Source organism: Bufo bufo, chromosome 3, assembly GCF_905171765.1.
Source record: "Bufo bufo chromosome 3, aBufBuf1.1, whole genome shotgun sequence".
NCBI classification, from domain to species: Eukaryota; Metazoa; Chordata; class Amphibia; order Anura; family Bufonidae; genus Bufo; species Bufo bufo.
In genome coordinates, this window is record NC_053391.1 from 237,761,485 (window position 1) to 237,779,521 (window position 18,037).

Consider the following 18,037-nt stretch of genomic DNA (forward strand, 5'->3'; position numbering starts at 1 on the left):
TCTGCTAGCAATGCTGTATCCACCCGACTGTGAACGGGAGTGCTGGCTGTATCACGCTGCAAATCCACGTCCGGTTTCTTTGATTGGAATAAATGTTCCACCTGTTTGGATCAGTACTGGTGGTGAAATGTTTGCCCGTCAATCTCTGTACTATGTTCAAAGAAACCCGCAGTTCAATTGTTCTTTAGAACCGCAATTCAGATGTCCTTTAGAAAGCGCTTTCTCAGTCAAATATAGTAGAAAATTATTGCCGGTATATTGTCAGGTCCAATTGTTCCTCACCAGACGCGTTTCGAAGGCTATCTGCCTTCTTCCTCAGTGGCTAATTTGGATCTGACTAACTTGCCGGCTTTTTATCCATTTTTCCTCAAAAAGGCTCTTTATTAAACCTGAAATGGACCCAAGGGATCTGGGTTTCACAGATACAATTATCTTATGTTGCGGTAGTCCTGCGATATGTCTGCGGTTTTTATACACACATGCGTTTTTTTATATTGTGTGTTCCTAAGTCCACCAAAAGCATTATGCATATCAAATTTTTGTTATAACTGGTTGCAATTGGATCTTATATGGATAATACCATCCTATATCATATTGTCGGGATTCGAACCAGTGACCAGCCATGTCCCAGGTAGTAGCTCTAGCCACTAGACTACCAACCCTTCTGGACATTTCCTTCTACTGAACTCTTTGATCTACCTTGTTCCAGCCTTGCCTTGTTAATCTCTGTGATTCCTTGCACCTGCTACTTCCTCTTTATAAGCCCAGCCTCTTGCACCAGATCCCTGCTGGTTATTGTTCTTCTGGACTTGATCCTGCTGCATCTACTGCTGTTCCTCTGCTGCTACTGCTACCAACTTGACTGCTGCCGACCTTGGAATTGTTCCCGACTACTCTTCTGCTTGTCCCTACCAACTGACCTGCTTCCACCGTTACCGATCCGGATTGTCTGACCACGCACACTGCCGCCTGCCCTGACCCACCGCCTGCTAACCGATTACGCCTCTGTCTGATTACGCTGCAACTACAACCTGCCTGCGGTCCTTGCCACTGGGCTCCACCTCCAGCCAGCTATCCTCTGACTCAGGTGAGCCTGTAGGATTGTAACAGAATAACCAGCCAGAAAATGGAGTCCGCGATGGCCACCCTGCGCAAACAAGTCTCCGAACTTCAGGAGTTTGGCACCTCTGCCCAAAAGGAAATGACTCAACTTCAAGGCGCAATCCAGAGCCAACAGAGAGAAATTATCGATTTACAGCGTCAACTACTGGACGTACGCAGCGCGGTCACAGACTCCCGCATGCCTCTCCCGTCAAAGTTTAATGGCGATCGGAGCCAGTTTCGGGGGTTCCTCAACCAGTGCCGTATCTACTTTCAGATGCAGCCGGGCTCCTTTTCCTCGGACAGAAAGAAGATCCTGTTCATCATTAACCTTCTAACTGACGAGGCCCTGGCATGGGCATCCCCATATGTGGAGTCCCACAGTCTCTTATTAAATAATCTAGACAACTTCACCGCAGCCATGAGCCAAGTCTTCGACGACCCTAACCGCTGCGCGACTGCCGAGGCTAGGCTGCACAGTCTACGGCAGGGAAGACGCTCTGTAGCCGAGTATTCCTCCGAGTTCCGCCGCTGGGTCACGGACACCACCTGGAACCCCGCTGCTCAGAAAAGTCAATTTCGCCGCGGACTCTCCGAACTTATAAAGGATGAGCTCGCCAGGGTAGACGCCCCAGACGATCTGGATGACTTCGTCCAACTGTGCATCCGAATTGACCGGAGACTCGCGGAAAGAAGGAGAGAAAGACTCTGGTCCTTAGATAACAGGCCCGCGTACCCTTTCACTCCAATGACTCAGCCGGCTCACCAACCCTCCACCGAACCGATGCAGGTCGACACACTGCGCAAGACTCTATCGGCTGCTGAAAAGGAGAGACGACTGGCCGCGGGACTCTGCCTTTACTGTGGCGAGCCAGGGCACTTCGCTATTAGGTGCCCCAATAAGACTTGCCGAACCATTGCTGTCACTGAATTACGGGAATTACAACAAGCTACAATTTCACCCTTGGCCTCTGAAACCATGGACACTACAGGTACCGGGTCCCACTTCATTGTTCCCATCCTTATCACCATTGGGGAACGACAGCTTCCCTGCTCCGCAATGCTTGACTCGGGGGCCGGCGGAAATTTCATGGACTTGACCTTCGCCCATGAGAACAACATACCACTGGTAACCAGGGCAGCCCCCATCGATCTGGAAACCGTCGATGGGACCCCGCTCTCTTCTGGGCCGGTTACGCACCAGACCGCTGATCTTCAACTTCTCGTCGAACCCGATCATCAGGAAACCATTCACTTCTCCCTGATCACCTCCCCTAAGTTTCCGGTGATCCTAGGCATCCCTTGGTTGGAAACTCACAACCCCTCGGTGGACTGGGATGCCCGCTGCATACGGTTCCGCTCGGACTTTTGTTCTCAGAACTGTTTACGTAAATCCGTCCGTTCTCCGCCCGAAGAACCTACCATATTTGGACTATCCACCAAGGAGCTTTTACCCCCTCAATATCTGGAGTTCCAGGATGTCTGTGACAAAAGAAATGCAGACAAACTGCCCCCGCATCGGCCTTATGACTGCCCGATTGAGCTGCTACCTGGAGCCGAAATACCCTTCGGCAGTATATACTCCCTCTCCGAGCCGGAACTAAAGGCCCTGAAGGAGTACTTAGACGAAAATCTAAAAAAAGGTTTTATCCGACCTTCCACATCCCCTGCAGGGGCCCCTTTCTTCTTCGTGGAGAAAAAAGACTCTTCTCTACGCCCTTGCATAGATTATCGAAAGCTCAACAACGTTACTGTGAAGAACCGGTACCCTCTCCCCCTGATTTCTGAACTCCTTGAGAGACTTCGGGCGGCAAAAGTCTTCACTAAGCTCGATCTCCGAGGAGCCTACAACCTGGTCCGAATTCGCCCGGGGGACGAGTGGAAAACCGCCTTCCGAACCCGCTATGGTCACTTTGAGTATCTGGTCATGCCTTTCGGCCTCTGCAATGCCCCTGCTACCTTCCAACATTTTATCAACGACGTCCTCAGGGACATGCTTGACCAATTTGTGGTAGCATATCTGGACGATATTTTGATTTTCTCAGAAGACCCTGAACAACATCGTGGGCATGTCCGCAGGGTGCTACAGAAACTCCGTGAACAGTCTCTCTATATTAAGCTGGAGAAGTGCGAATTTGAACAGACTTCCACCCAATTCCTCGGCTATATTATTTCACCGGAGGGCTTAAGTATGGATCCCCGGAAAATCCAGGCCGTGACTGAGTGGCCTGCCCCGAAGAACGAAAAGGAGGTCCAGAGGTTTGTGGGTTTTGCAAACTTTTATCGAAAGTTCATCAGGAACTTTTCAAAAATTATCGCCCCAATCACTCAACTAACAAAAAAGACTGTCCCCTTCGGGTGGACTCCGGAGGCACAGGAGGCCTTTGCTAAACTGAAGTCCCTCTTCACCTCTGCCCCGATCCTGGCCCACCCAAACCCTGAATTACCATTTACGGTCGAGGTGGACGCCTCCGACGCTGCGGTGGGCGCAATTCTGTCTCAACGTTCAGGGGAAAAGATGCTCCTACACCCTTGCGCTTTCTTCTCCCGCCAGATGTCCCCCGCTGAACGGAATTACGACATCGGGAATAAGGAACTGCTGGCAATCAAGGACGCTTTCACCGAGTGGAGACACTTGCTGGAGGGGGCCCATAATCCCATCTCTGTATACACTGACCACCGGAACCTAGAGTTTATCCGCAGCGCCAAGAGACTCACCGCCAGACAGGCCAGGTGGAGTCTGTTTTTCTCCAGATTCAATTTTGTTATCTCCTATCGCCCTGGGTCGAAGAACGGCAAAGCGGATGCTCTCTCAAGGATGTTCTCTGAAACCTCTCAGATCAATGAGGCTCCGGCCGGTATCCTTCCCGACAGAAGCATCATAGGAGCCACCTACTTGAGGGAACTTCTGGGTTCCCTCAAGGAAGGGTATGAGAACGATCACCTCCTCACCTACCCACCTGGAGCTGTAAACCTTACTCTCAAGGGTGGCTACTGGTTGTACCGGGATCAGCAGTTGTACGTACCAGAATCTGCACGACTTGACGTACTTAAACTCAACCACGATTCCAAACCGGCCGGCCATCTGGGTATCAGAAGGACCCAGGAGCTCATCTCCCGTTTCTTCTGGTGGCCAACTTACAGAAAAGATACCGAGAGGTTTGTCTCCTCATGCACGACGTGCGCCCGCAACAAGACCCCCCGCTCCTCCCCCGTGGGCTTGCTATGTCCACTCCCGGTTCCCTCCCGCCCCTGGGGTTCAATCTCCATGGACTTTATTGTAGAACTTCCTCCCTCCAAAGGCATGAACACCGTTCTGGTCGTCGTCGACCGTCTCACCAAAATGGCCCACTTCATCCCCTGCAAGGGCCTACCTACCGCCAAACAGACGGCCGATCTCGTACTCCGAGAGGTTTTTAGGCTACATGGGGCCCCGGACGATGTTGTTTCGGATCGGGGAGTACAGTTCACTTCCAGGTTCTGGAGAAACTTCTGTCAAGCCCTTGGGATCAAGGTGAACCTGTCTTCTGCGTTCCACCCCCAATCCAATGGGCAGACCGAGAGAACGAATCAAACCCTCGAGCAGTATTTGCGCTGTTTCGTCACCCATCTGCAGGACGACTGGCTGGACCACCTCTCTACGGCCGAGTTCGCCTATAACAATGCGGAGCACAGTTCTACCCAATACAGCCCGTTCTACGCTAACACCGGCCTACACCCAACCTTCATCCCTCACTTGCCCATTTCCACCACAGTCCCAGCTGTGGCCGAACGTCTTGCAAGTCTACAACAGGCACAGGAAAATATTCGGGACAATCTACATCGAGCCCAGAGCCGCTTCAAGCAGGCAGCGGATAAACACCGCAAACCCGCTCCGGAATTCCAGGTAGGGGACAAGGTGTGGCTCTCCACCAGAAACCTAAGCCCAAAGGTTCCCTCCCGGAAGTTGGGCCAAAAATACATGGGTCCTTTCCGGATCATTATAGCTTGCTGCTTCTCCAAGACTGCTTACCAAGAGCTGATTTACAAGAGCATTGAGATATTCAGGAGATACTCAGGAGGTAATCTGGAGGTGGATACAATCTAAACAAGTAAGAGTTGTTTGTTTAAAATCTTTCCCCTCTTTACAATGGCAGACCTGGTTCTGTGCAGGAATTGTTGTGCTTTTATTTCAGGTTCCACTCTTCAGAGGTTTGGATACTGTCTGATCTGTAGACAGCTCTCCATAATGCAGCAGGAAATTACCTTTTTGAAATATGAGGTTTTTAAATTAACCACTAAACAAACTCAGGCTGAGAACATTGCAATGCCACTGCCACAGAGGCCCCCTAGAATAGGGAGATGGGTTACTGTAGGTTCTGGTAGACTGAGAGTTGTGGATAGAAGGCATGTCCCACAGTCTGTGGCTCTCCATAATTCATTTGCAGCACTTTCAGAGTGCAAGAGCAACATGGAGGATGGCTCAAGCACAGTGGGTGAGAAACAATCATCTCCCATGCCTAAAGTATGCAAGACTGCAGCCAAAGACAAAAAGGAGAAGGCGAGGATTGATAGTAAGCAGCTGTTGGTGGGCGATTCCATCATAAGAGGTGTGAAGTTTGAGGAGAATGGTGTTGTGAGATGTCTCCCTGGTGCTACCGCTAGCAGGGATAGACGACGGATCGTTAATATTGTTAGGCAAGCAAAGCAGGAAAGGGAAGTGGATGTTATTCTCCATCTTGGGACAAACGATCTGGCTTGCAATGAGGTTTCAAAGGTGAAAGAAGCTTTTCACACACTTGGAAAGGATATACAGGAGGTTGCATCAACTGTTTCATTCTCTGCAGTTTTGCCTGTGCATAACCTTCAGCATGACAGGAAGATGCGCATTAAGGAATTCAATGTATGGCTTGGTGAATGGTGTCTGAACCAAGGGTTTGGCTTTGTGTCTCATGTTAGCTCTTGTTGGAATGGAAAAGAACTGTACAAGAAAGATGGTTTGCACCTTTCTCTCAAAGGAACGAATGTCCTCGGTGAACAGTTCCAGGTATTTGCTAAGAAGCATTTAAACTAGGAAAGGGGGGCAAAAGAGTGATAATCCAGCAGTCCAACTGCCCCCCGAAACAATGCCAGAAAAGGGCAGTAGCACAAAGGTTAAGAAATGACAAGCTCAGAGTCTTGTCTACAAATGCTCGCAGTCTAGGAAATAAAATCAATGAACTTGAGGCTATAATGGCATCTGAGAATATAGATGTAGTGGCTGTTACTGAGACGTGGTTCAAGGGGAGTAATGACTGGGATATATCAATACCAGGGTTCTCTCTATACAGGAAAGACAGAGAAGGCAAGAAGGGGGGAGGGGTGGCCCTGTATGTGAAAGATAACCTAAAATCTAATTTGATACAAGTTAGTGAGAACAATTTAGAGTCAGTTTGGGTTACCGTGCAGCTTGATAATCATAAGGCAACTCGTGTAGGTGTGATATATAGACCACCTAGCCAAGTCAAAGAATTAGATGATCTACTAGTTGAGGAAATAGCTAAAATGACATTGAAGGGGGAAGTTATCATTATGGGAGACTTCAATCTTCCAGATGTAAACTGGAAAACCAAAATAGCTAGTTCTGCCAGGAGTACAGATATTCTAAATTCCCTACTGGGATTATCTCTACAGCAAGTAGTGGAGGAGCCAACCCGGAAGGAGGCCATTTTAGATTTAGTATTCACAAATGGGAATTTGGTATCTGATATTACTGTAGGGGAAAGCTTGGGATCTAGTGATCACCAGTCAGTGTGGTTTACTATAAGTAGAGTGACTGAGTCACACCACACAAAAACAAAAGTTTTAGATTTTAGAAAAACAGACTTTTCTAAAATTAGATTAGTGGTATACAAGTCCCTATCAGACTGGAACAGTTTCATTGGAGTCCAGGAGAAATGGGACTACTTAAAAGTGGCACTATTGAAGGCAACAGAAAATTGCATTAGGCTTGTCAGTAAAAGCAAAAAAAGGAAGAGACCACTGTGGTACTCAGCAGAAGTGGCCAAAATCATTAAAAACAAAAAGATAGCATTTAGGAATTATAAAAAAAAACAAAACGAGGATGACAGACAAATTTATAAGATTAGGCAGAGAGAGGCCAAACAAGTTATAAGAGCTTCCAAAGCACAGGCAGAAGAGAAATTAGCTCAGTCAGGAAAAAAAGGCCAGAAGGCATTCTTCAGATACATAAATGAAAAAAGGAAACTAAAACAAGGAATTACCAAATTAAAAACAAAAGAAGGAATGTATATACAGGGAGTGCAGAATTATTAGGCAAGTTGTATTTTTGAGGATTAATTTTATTATTGAACAACAACCATGTTCTCAATGAACCCAAAAAACTCATTAATATCAAAGCTGAATATTTTTGGAAGTAGTTTTTAGTTTGTTTTTAGTTTTAGCTATTTTAGGGGGATATCTGTGTGTGCAGGTGACTATTACTGTGCATAATTATTAGGCAACTTAACAAAAAACAAATATATACCCATTTCAATTATTTATTTTTACCAGTGAAACCAATATAACATCTCAACATTCACAAATATACATTTCTGGCATTCAAAAACAAAACAAAAACAAATCAGTGACCAATATAGCCACCTTTCTTTGCAAGGACACTCAAAAGCCTGCCATCCATGGATTCTGTCAGTGTTTTGATCTGTTTACCATCAACATTGCGTGCAGCAGCAACCACAGCCTCCCAGACACTGTTCAGAGAGGTGTACTGTTTTCCCTCCTTGTAAATCTCACATTTGATGATGGACCACAGGTTCTCAATGGGGTTCAGATCAGGTGAACAAGGAGGCCATGTCATTATATTTTCTTCTTTTATACCCTTTCTTGCCAGCCACGCTGTGGAGTACTTGGACGCGTGTGATGGAGCATTGTCCTGCATGAAAATCATGTTTTTCTTGAAGGATGCAGACTTCTTCCTGTACCACTGCTTGAAGAAGGTGTCTTCCAGAAACTGGCAGTAGGACTGGGAGTTGAGCTTGACTCCATCCTCAACCCGAAAAGGCCCCACAAGCTCATCTTTGATGATACTAGCCCAAACCAGTACTCCACCTCCACCTTGCTGGCGTCTGAGTCGGACTGGAGCTCTCTGCCCTTTACTAATCCAGCCACGGGCCCATCCATCTGGCCCATCAAGACTCACTCTCATTTCATCAGTCCATAAAACCTTAGAAAAATCAGTCTTGAGATATTTCTTGGCCCAGTCTTGACGTTTCAGCTTGTGTGTCTTGTTCAGTGGTGGTCGTCTTTCAGCCTTTCTTACCTTGGCCATGTCTCTGAGTATTGCACACCTTGTGCTTTTGGGCACTCCAGTGATGTTGCAGCTCTGAAATATGGCCAAACTGGTGGCAAGTGGCATCTTGGCAGCTGCACGCTTGACTTTTCTCAGTTCATGGGCAGTTATTTTGCGCCTTGGTTTTTCCACACGCTTCTTGCGACCCTGTTGACTATTTTGAATGAAACGCTTGATTGTTCGATGATCACGCTTCAGAAGCTTTGCAATTTTAAGAGTGCTGCATCCCTCTGCAAGATATCTCACTATTTTTGACTTTTCTGAGCCTGTCAAGTCCTTCTTTTGACCCATTTTGCCAAAGGAAAGGAAGTTGCCTAATAATTATGCACACCTAATATAGGGTGTTGATGTCATTAGACCACACCCCTTCTCATTACAGAGATGCACATCACCTAATATGCTTAATTGGTAGTAGGCTTTCGAGCCTATACATCTTGGAGTAAGACAACATGCATAAAGAGGATGATGTGGTCAAAATACTCATTTGCCTAATAATTCTGCACGCAGTGTAGAAGAAGATAAAGAACTAGCTGACTGCCTCAATGAATATTTCTGTTCAGTTTTTACAAAGGAAAATGAAGGAGAAGGACCTCAGTTAGGAAAGAAGTCTAATAAATCTTTTGATGCATGTGTCTTTACAGAGGAAGAGGTTCTAAGTCAGCTGTCTAAAATTAATACAAATAAGTCACAGGGGCCTGATGGGATACACCCAAAGCTATTAAAAGAGCTCAGCGTTGAACTAGCAAAACCATTAACAGATTTATTTAACCAATCGCTGGCAACAGGAGTCGTCCCAGAAGATTGGAAATTAGCAAATGTTGTGCCCATTCATAAGAAAGGTAGTAGGGAGGAATCGGGCAACTATAGGCCAGTAAGCCTGACATCAATAGTGGGGAAATTAATGGAAACCATACTTAAGGAGAGGATTGTGGAACATCTAAAATCCCATGGATTGAAAGATGAAAAACAGCATGGGTTTACTTCAGGGAGATCATGTCAAACTAATCTTATTGATTTTTTCGATTGGGTGACTAAAATAATAGATGGAGGAGGTGCAGTAGACATCGCTTATCTAGACTTTAGTAAGGCTTTTGATACTGTCCCACATAGAAAGCTTATCAATAAAGTGCAGTCTTTGGGCTTGGACTCCCATATTGTTGAATGGATTAGGCAGTGGCTGAGGGACAGGCAACAGAGGGTTGTAGTCAATGGAGTATATTCAGACCAAGGTCTTGTTACCAGTGGGGTACCTCAGGGATCTGTTCTGGGACCCATATTGTTTAATATCTTTATCAGCGAAATTGCAGAAGGCCTCGATGGTAAGGTGTGTCTTTTTGCTGATGACACAAAGATTTGTAACAGGGTTGATGTTCCTGGAGGGATACACCAAATGGAAAAGGACTTAGGAAAACTAGAGGAATGGTCAAAAATATGGCAACTAAAATTTAATGTTGATAAGTGCAAGATAATGCACCTGGGCCGTAAAAACCCAAGAGCAGAATATAAAATCAGTGATACAGTCCTAACCTCAGTATCTGAGGAAAGGGATTTAGGGGTCATTATTTCAGAAGACTTAAAGGCAGGCAGACAATGTCATAGAGCAGCAGGAAATGCTAGCAGAATGCTTGGGTGTATAGGGAGAGGCATTACTAGTAGAAAGAGGGAGGTGCTCATGCCGCTCTACAGAGCACTAGTGAGACCTCATTTGGAGTATTGTGCTCAGTACTGGAGACCATATCTCCAGAAGGATATTGATACTTTGGAGAGAGTTCAGAGAAGAGCTACTAAACTGGTACATGGATTGCAGGATAAAACTTACCAGGAAAGATTAAAGGAACTTAACATGTATAGCTTGGAAGAAAGACGAGACAGAGGGGATATGATAGAAACTTTTAAATACATAAAGGGAATCAACAAAGTAAAAGAGGAGAGAATATTTAAAAGAAGAAAAACTGCTACAAGAGGACATAGTTTTAAATTAGAGGGGCAAAGGTTTAAAAGTAATATCAGGAAGTATTACTTTACTGAGAGAGTAGTGGATGCATGGAATAGCCTTCCTGCAGAAGTGGTAGCTGCAAATACAGTGGAGGAGTTTAAGCATGCATGGGATAGGCATAAGGCCATCCTTCATATAAGATAGGGCCAGGGGCTATCCATAGTATTTAGTATATTGGGCAGACTGGATGGGCCAAATGGTTCTTATCTGCCGACACATTCTATGTTTATCATGGCTCGAATCAACGAAGTCACCTTCCGACTCGACCTTCCCGACTCCATCCGAGTGCACCCGGTTTTCCACTGCTCTCTCCTGAAACCACATGTTGAGAACACTTTCCCAGGCCGCCACCCCCCTCCTCCTCCTCCGGTAAGAGTACAAGACCAGGAGGAATACACTGTGGCCAAGATCCTTGACTCCAGACTCCACCGTGGAAGGCTGCAGTATTTAGTTGGGTGGAAAGGCTATTCCCCCGAGGATAACTCCTGGGAGCCAGAGGAAAATGTCCATGCCCCCAGACTGGTAAAATATTTCCACCAAAGACATCCCGATAAACCATCATCTGCGGCGCCCGGAGGTCACCTTGGAAGGGGGGGAGTACTGTCGGGATTCGAACCAGTGACCAGCCATGTCCCAGGTAGTAGCTCTAGCCACTAGACTACCAACCCTTCTGGACATTTCCTTCTACTGAACTCTTTGATCTACCTTGTTCCAGCCTTGCCTTGTTAATCTCTGTGATTCCTTGCACCTGCTACTTCCTCTTTATAAGCCCAGCCTCTTGCACCAGATCCCTGCTGGTTATTGTTCTTCTGGACTTGATCCTGCTGCATCTACTGCTGTTCCTCTGCTGCTACTGCTACCAACTTGACTGCTGCCGACCTTGGAATTGTTCCCGACTACTCTTCTGCTTGTCCCTACCAACTGACCTGCTTCCACCGTTACCGATCCGGATTGTCTGACCACGCACAAAATATAATTTTTGGGTATTATATTCTGCAGGGTGCATATATATATTTTTATTATTAATTTTCTTAATAGGCAGCAGACTGTGTTCCATGGGGGTCATCCCCTAAGATGGTTCGGGCAGGGTGTATGGGAAGGTGGTATAGATGAACCTTATTTATTTATTTTCACATATTTTACCTCTGGAGATATAATTGCTGTTAGCCACTGTTCTAGATAACAGAAGACCATAATCACTGTGTTGCACCTATTAACGCTGGACCCGACCTCCGGTTTTCCATTAGCTATAACAGTGGATTGATATATGTTTATTTTATCATATATTTTTATGTGAGTTTTATCTATTTATATTCATTTAGGGGATACAGCTCTGCTTAGGTTTACAATATCAATTGCGTATTGTTGATATTTACTTGCATATATATATATCGTTATCAATAAATTAATATATTATTGCCATATCGCTTGAGTCGCTTTGCCTACCTTGTGAACTAGATATATGAGTGCCCATTCTATTTTTTATTCTATAAACATATCACATGACCTAACCCCTCAGATGAATAGCGTAAAAAATAAAAACTGTGCTAAATAAAATAAAAAATTCCACCTTACATCGCAAAAAGTTAAACAGCAAGCGATAAAAAAGGCGTATGCCCACCAAAATAGTACCAATCTAACCGTCACCTCATCCCGCAATAAATTAGCCCCTACCTGAGACAATCGCACAAAAAATAAAAAAACTATGGCTCAGAATATGGAGACACTAAAACATCATTTTTTTTGTTTTAAAAAAGCTGTTATTGTGTAAAACTTACATAAAATAAAAAAAAGTATACATATTAGGTATCGCCACATCCGTATCGACCGGCTCTATAAAAATATCACATCACCTAGCAAAAGTGTAATAGCAAGCGATCAAAAAGTCATATGCACCCCAAAATAGTGCCAATCAAACAGTCATTTCATGCCGCAAAAATCATACCCTACCCAAGATAATCGCCCAAAAACTGAAAAAACTATGGCTCTCAGACTATGGAAACACTAAAACATGATTATTTTTTTTCAAAAATGAAATCATTGTGTAAAACTTACATAAATAAAAAAAGTATACATATTAGGTATCGCCGCGTCCATATCGACCGGCTCTATAACAATATCACATGACCTAACCCCTCAGATGAACACCGTTAAAAAAATAAAATGAAAACAGTGCTAAATAAACCATTTTTTGTCACCTTACATCACAAAAAGTGTAATAGCAAGCGATCAAAAAGTCATATGCACCCCAAAATAGTGCCAATCAAACCATCATCTCATCCTTCAAAAAATTAGACCCTAGCCAAGATAATCGCCCAAAAACGGAAAAAACTATGGCTTTCAGAATATCGAGACACTAAAACATGATTTTTTTTTGTTACAAAAATTATATTATTGTGTAAAACTTACATAAATAAAAAAAAAGTATACATATTAGGTATCGCCGTGTCCGTATCGACCTGCTCTATAAAAATATCACATGACCTAACTCCTCAGATGAACAACATAAAAAATAAAAACTGTGCTAAATAAACCATTTTTTGTCACCTTACATCACAAAAAGTGTAATATCAAGCGATCAAAAAGTCATATGCACCCCAAAATAATGCCAATCAAATAGTCATCTCATGCCGCAAAAATCATACCCTGCCCAAGAAAATCGCCCAAAAACTGAAAAAACTATGGCTCTCAGACTATGGAAACACTAAAACATGATTTTTTTTTGTTTAAAAAATGAAATCATTGTGTAAGGCCTCATGCACACGACCGTTGTGTGCATCCGCGGCCGTTGTTCCGTTTTCTGTTTTTTTTTCGCGGACCCATTGACTTTCAATGGGTCCGTGGAAAAATTGGAAAATGCACCGTTTGGCTTCCACGTCCGTGATCCGTTTTTCCAGTCCGTGAAAAAAATAAGACCTGTCCTATTTTTTTCACGGACAACAGTTCACGGACCCATTCAAGTCAATGGGTCCGTGAAAAATCACGGATGCACACAAGATAGTCATCCGTGTCCGTGATCCGTGTCCGTTTTTCCTATCATTTTCAATGCAAACTTAACTTAGTTTTTTTTTTCACTTTTCATGTCCGTGGATCCTCCAAAAATCAAGGAAGGCCCACGGAAGAAAAAACGGTCACAGATCACGGAACAACGGAAATCCATTTTGCGGACCGCAAAAAAAATCGGTCGTGTGCATGAGGCCTAAAACTTACATAAATAAAAAAAAGTATACATATTAGGTATCACCGCGTCCGTAATAACTTGCTCTATAAAAATATCACATGACCTAACCCCTCAGGTGAATACCGTAAAAAAATAAAAATAAAAACGGTGTAAAAAAAGCCATTTTTTGTCACCTTACATCACAAAAAGTGTAATAGCAATCGATCAAAAAGTCACACGCACCCAAATATAGTGCCAATCGAACCGTCATCTCATGCCGCAAAAATCATACCCTACCCAAGATAATCGCCCAAAAACTGAAAAAAAATATGGCTCTCCGACTATGGAAACACTAACGGGCGACATAGATGGCCCTAGGGGGAGGCGCCCGTTGCATATATATTGTTTATGTAGTATAAATATTGTGGATGTATGTGTGTGTCATGTATATATATGAAGGATGTATATTTATGTGTATGTGTAGCGTATTTATGGTGTATTTATTTATGGATGTTTGTGTAGTGTATTTACTGTGTATGTGTATTTATATTTCTCTGCGGAGAACAGTTGTTCCATCTTGCCAGTATATCACAGCGTTTTGTGTCATCAGTCAATGATAGCAATTATTCTACAATAGCGGAGCTTCATTACAGGTAATACAGGGAGTGCAGAATTATTAGGCAAGTTGGATTTTTGAGGATTAATTTTATTATTGAACAACAACCATGTTCTCAATGAACCCAAAAAACTCATTAATATCAAAGCTGAATATTTTTGGAAGTAATTTTTAGTTTGTTTTTAGTTTTAGCTATTTTAGGGGGATATCTGTGTGTGCAGGCCACAGGTCTCCTCTGACCTGCGGTTTGAGTTGTCTCCATCCTAGCGCAGGTGGTTCAATTATATAATCAATTAACAAAAAACAAATATATACCCATTTCAATTATTTATTTTTACCAGTGAAACCAATATAACATCTCAACATTCACAAATATACATTTCTGACATTCAAAAACAAAACAAAAACAAATCAGTGACCAATATAGCCACCTTTCTTTGCAAGGACACTCAAAAGCCTGCCATCCATGGATTCTGTCAGTGTTTTGATCTGTTCACCATCAACATTGCGTGCAGCAGCAACCACAGCCTCCCAGACACTGTTAAGAGAGGTGTACTGTTTTCCCTCCTTGTAAATCTCACATTTGATGATGGACCACAGGTTCTCAATGGGGTTCAGATCAGGTGAACAAGGAGGCCATGTCATTCGATTTTCTTCTTTTATACCCTTTCTTGCCAGCCACGCTGTGGAGTACTTGGACGCGTGTGATGGAGCATTGTCCTGCATGAAAATCATGTTTTTCTTGAAGGATGCAGACTTCTTCCTGTACCACTGCTTGAAGAAGGTGTCTTCCAGAAACTGGCAGTAGGACTGGGAGTTGAGCTTGACTCCATCCTCAACCCAAAAAGGCCCCACAAGCTCATCTTTGATGATACCAGCCCAAACCAGTACTCCACCTCCACCTTGCTGGCATCTGAGTCGGACTGGAGCTCTCTGCCCTTTACCAATCCAGCCACGGGCCCATCCATCTGGCCCATCAAGACTCACTCTCATTTCATCAGTCCATAAAACCTTAGAAAAATCAGTCTTGAGATATTTCTTGGCCCAGTCTTGACGTTTCAGCTTGTGTGTCTTGTTCAGTGGTGGTTGTCTTTCAGCCTTTCTTACCTTGGCCATGTCTCTGAGTATTGCACACCTTGTGCTTTTGGGCACTCCAGTGATGTTGCAGCTCTGAAATATGGCCAAACTGGTGGCAAGTGGCATCTTGGCAGCTGCACGCTTGACTTTTCTCAGTTCATGGGCAGTTATTTTGCGCCTTGGTTTTTCCACACGCTTCTTGCGACCCTGTTGACTATTTTGAATGAAACGCTTGATTGTTCGATGATCACGCTTCAGAAGCTTTGCAATTTTAAGAGTGCTGCATCCCTCTGCAAGATATCTCACTATTTTTGACTTTTCTGAGCCTGTCAAGTCCTTCTTTTGACCCATTTTGCCTAATAATTATGCAATAATTAGGAAGTTGCCTAATAATTATGCACACCTAATATAGGGTGTTGATGTCATTAGACCACACCCCTTCTCATTACAGAGATGCACATCACCTAATATGCTTAATTGGTAGTAGGCTTTCGAGCCTATACAGCTTGGAGTAAGACAACATGCATAAAGAGGATGATGTGGTCAAAATACTCATTTGCCTAATAATTCTGCACGCAGTGTATATGGAAGCAGACACATACAAAAAGCCAATTGTGTCCTCTGACACATTCTCCTAGGCCAATCATTTTGTATTACCTGCAATGAATCACTAAAAATGAGGACTTCTGCTATTGCTGATGGTGCTATGGATTTCTCTTACTTTTACTGGTATTTATATGTGTGTTTAGCGTATGTATGATGTATCTTTATTTATGTATGGTGTCTTTGTATATATATTTTTAGTAACGTTGTGTGTCTACCATTTCCCGTTTAGTAGGGGACCCGTTGTTAAAAATTTGAATCTCTAGATTTACCTCTACTCTTATGCATACACCACATTAAAGGAATCTCCCAGTCAGAAGTGACCACTCATCATCATCGGAGACTGGCACTTTCGTTTGAAACAGTGAAAAAAGCAGGTCTCAGGCAGTGCAATGATGTCATGAAGACTGCCTGTGCTCGGATGCAGGTGGCACGATTATATAATTGAACCACCTGCGGCTAGGATGGAGACAACTCAAGCCGCAGGCCAGAGGAGACCTGTGGCCTGCAACACAGATGGTGGGAGTGCGGTGAGTATATATTTTTTATTTTATTATTACTACTACTGGGGCACTATAATTCTGGAATGCTATGACTACTGGGACACTATAATACTGGGGTGCTATAACTACTGGGGCAGTATAATGATGGGGTGCTATAACTACTGGGGCACTACAATACTTGGATGCTCTAACTACTAGGGCACTACAGTATAATACCAGGATGCTATAACTACTGGTGTGCAATAACTATTGAGGTGCTATAATACTGGGATGTTATAACTATTGGTGCACTATAATACTGAGGTGCTATAACCACTGGGGCACTATAATATGGGGGTGTTATAACTACTTGGACACTATAATAATGGGGAACTACAAGGGGGCATTTTAAAAACTGGAGGCTCTAAAGGGGGACATTATAGCTACAGAGGACATTACATGAGGGGCATTACTGGGGGACATATTATAACTGATGGTGCATAATATTAACTCTGAGGGCACAAAACTAATGGAGGCGCCACAGGGAGCATTATAACTACTGGGGGGGGGGCACTACAGGAGGCAGTGTACCTAATGTAGTGCTATAGGTGGCGTTAGTACTACTGTGGCCATTATAGATGGGCTTTATTACTACTGGGGCACTATGGGGTATTATTACTACAGGGAGCATTGTAGGGCGCATTATTAGTGGGTACAATATAGAGGGCACTACTACTGTTGGGACAGAGAGAAAGGGAGGATGATTGAAAAATTAGAAATCTAAGATGTTTATGTGGCAAACCCTGCAGAGACGAAACGTGGCTGAAAGATGTCATCATGCTGGTCTGCTTCTAATGGAGAAGATGAGGAAATAGAAAGTCATTACTGGATGTAAGGCTGGGTTCACATCACCGTTATGCGTTCCATTATTGTTTTCTGTTATAACATGGTTATAACTAGAGATGAGCAAATTCTGTAAAAATTAGATTCGCCGAATTTTCATGGAAAAATTCGGTTTGAATTATGTTAAAAAAAACTGCTATTTCCTGGCTGCAGAGAGCCTTTATAGTGGTGTAGAACACTGTGCCTTGTAGTAACACGCATAGGGAGTCTGCTTTGGTAGTCAAATAATACTGTGAGTCCGTATGACATGGAGATGACAGGCGTCGTTCTTAGAATCACTGCACACTTCAATTATTTGGGCAGTCACAGGGCCAAAACTGACCAAATAACTCAAGTATGAACTCAGCCTTACAGGTCGATGTTAGAGCAAAGAAGAAGTGCACTCCTTTTACACCGTCGTCAGCTGATTCCACATAGATGTCTACAGAACCTGTTCAATTAAACGCTTATACAAGTAGAACCCCCCCTGATAGAGTGGAGAGGGTGTCAGCAGTTAGTTTGTGTTGAAGTCACTGATTAATTTGCCCTTCCTCTGATCTGTCAGAACAATAACCTACAAAAAACTTATCCTGTCTATGGAGCATACGCCTTCACTCGGTCAGCATTTGCTCAATAATCCATAAGTATTGCTAAAGAAAAATAAAAACAGGAGTGGATCTAAAACAGAAATGACACGTGAATGGAATATTTGCATGTTTTCTGTGTTTTGTACCCACTCCTGCTTTTGGCTACCAAATCATAAGCCAATTCTGATGGGACCATACAGGCCTTA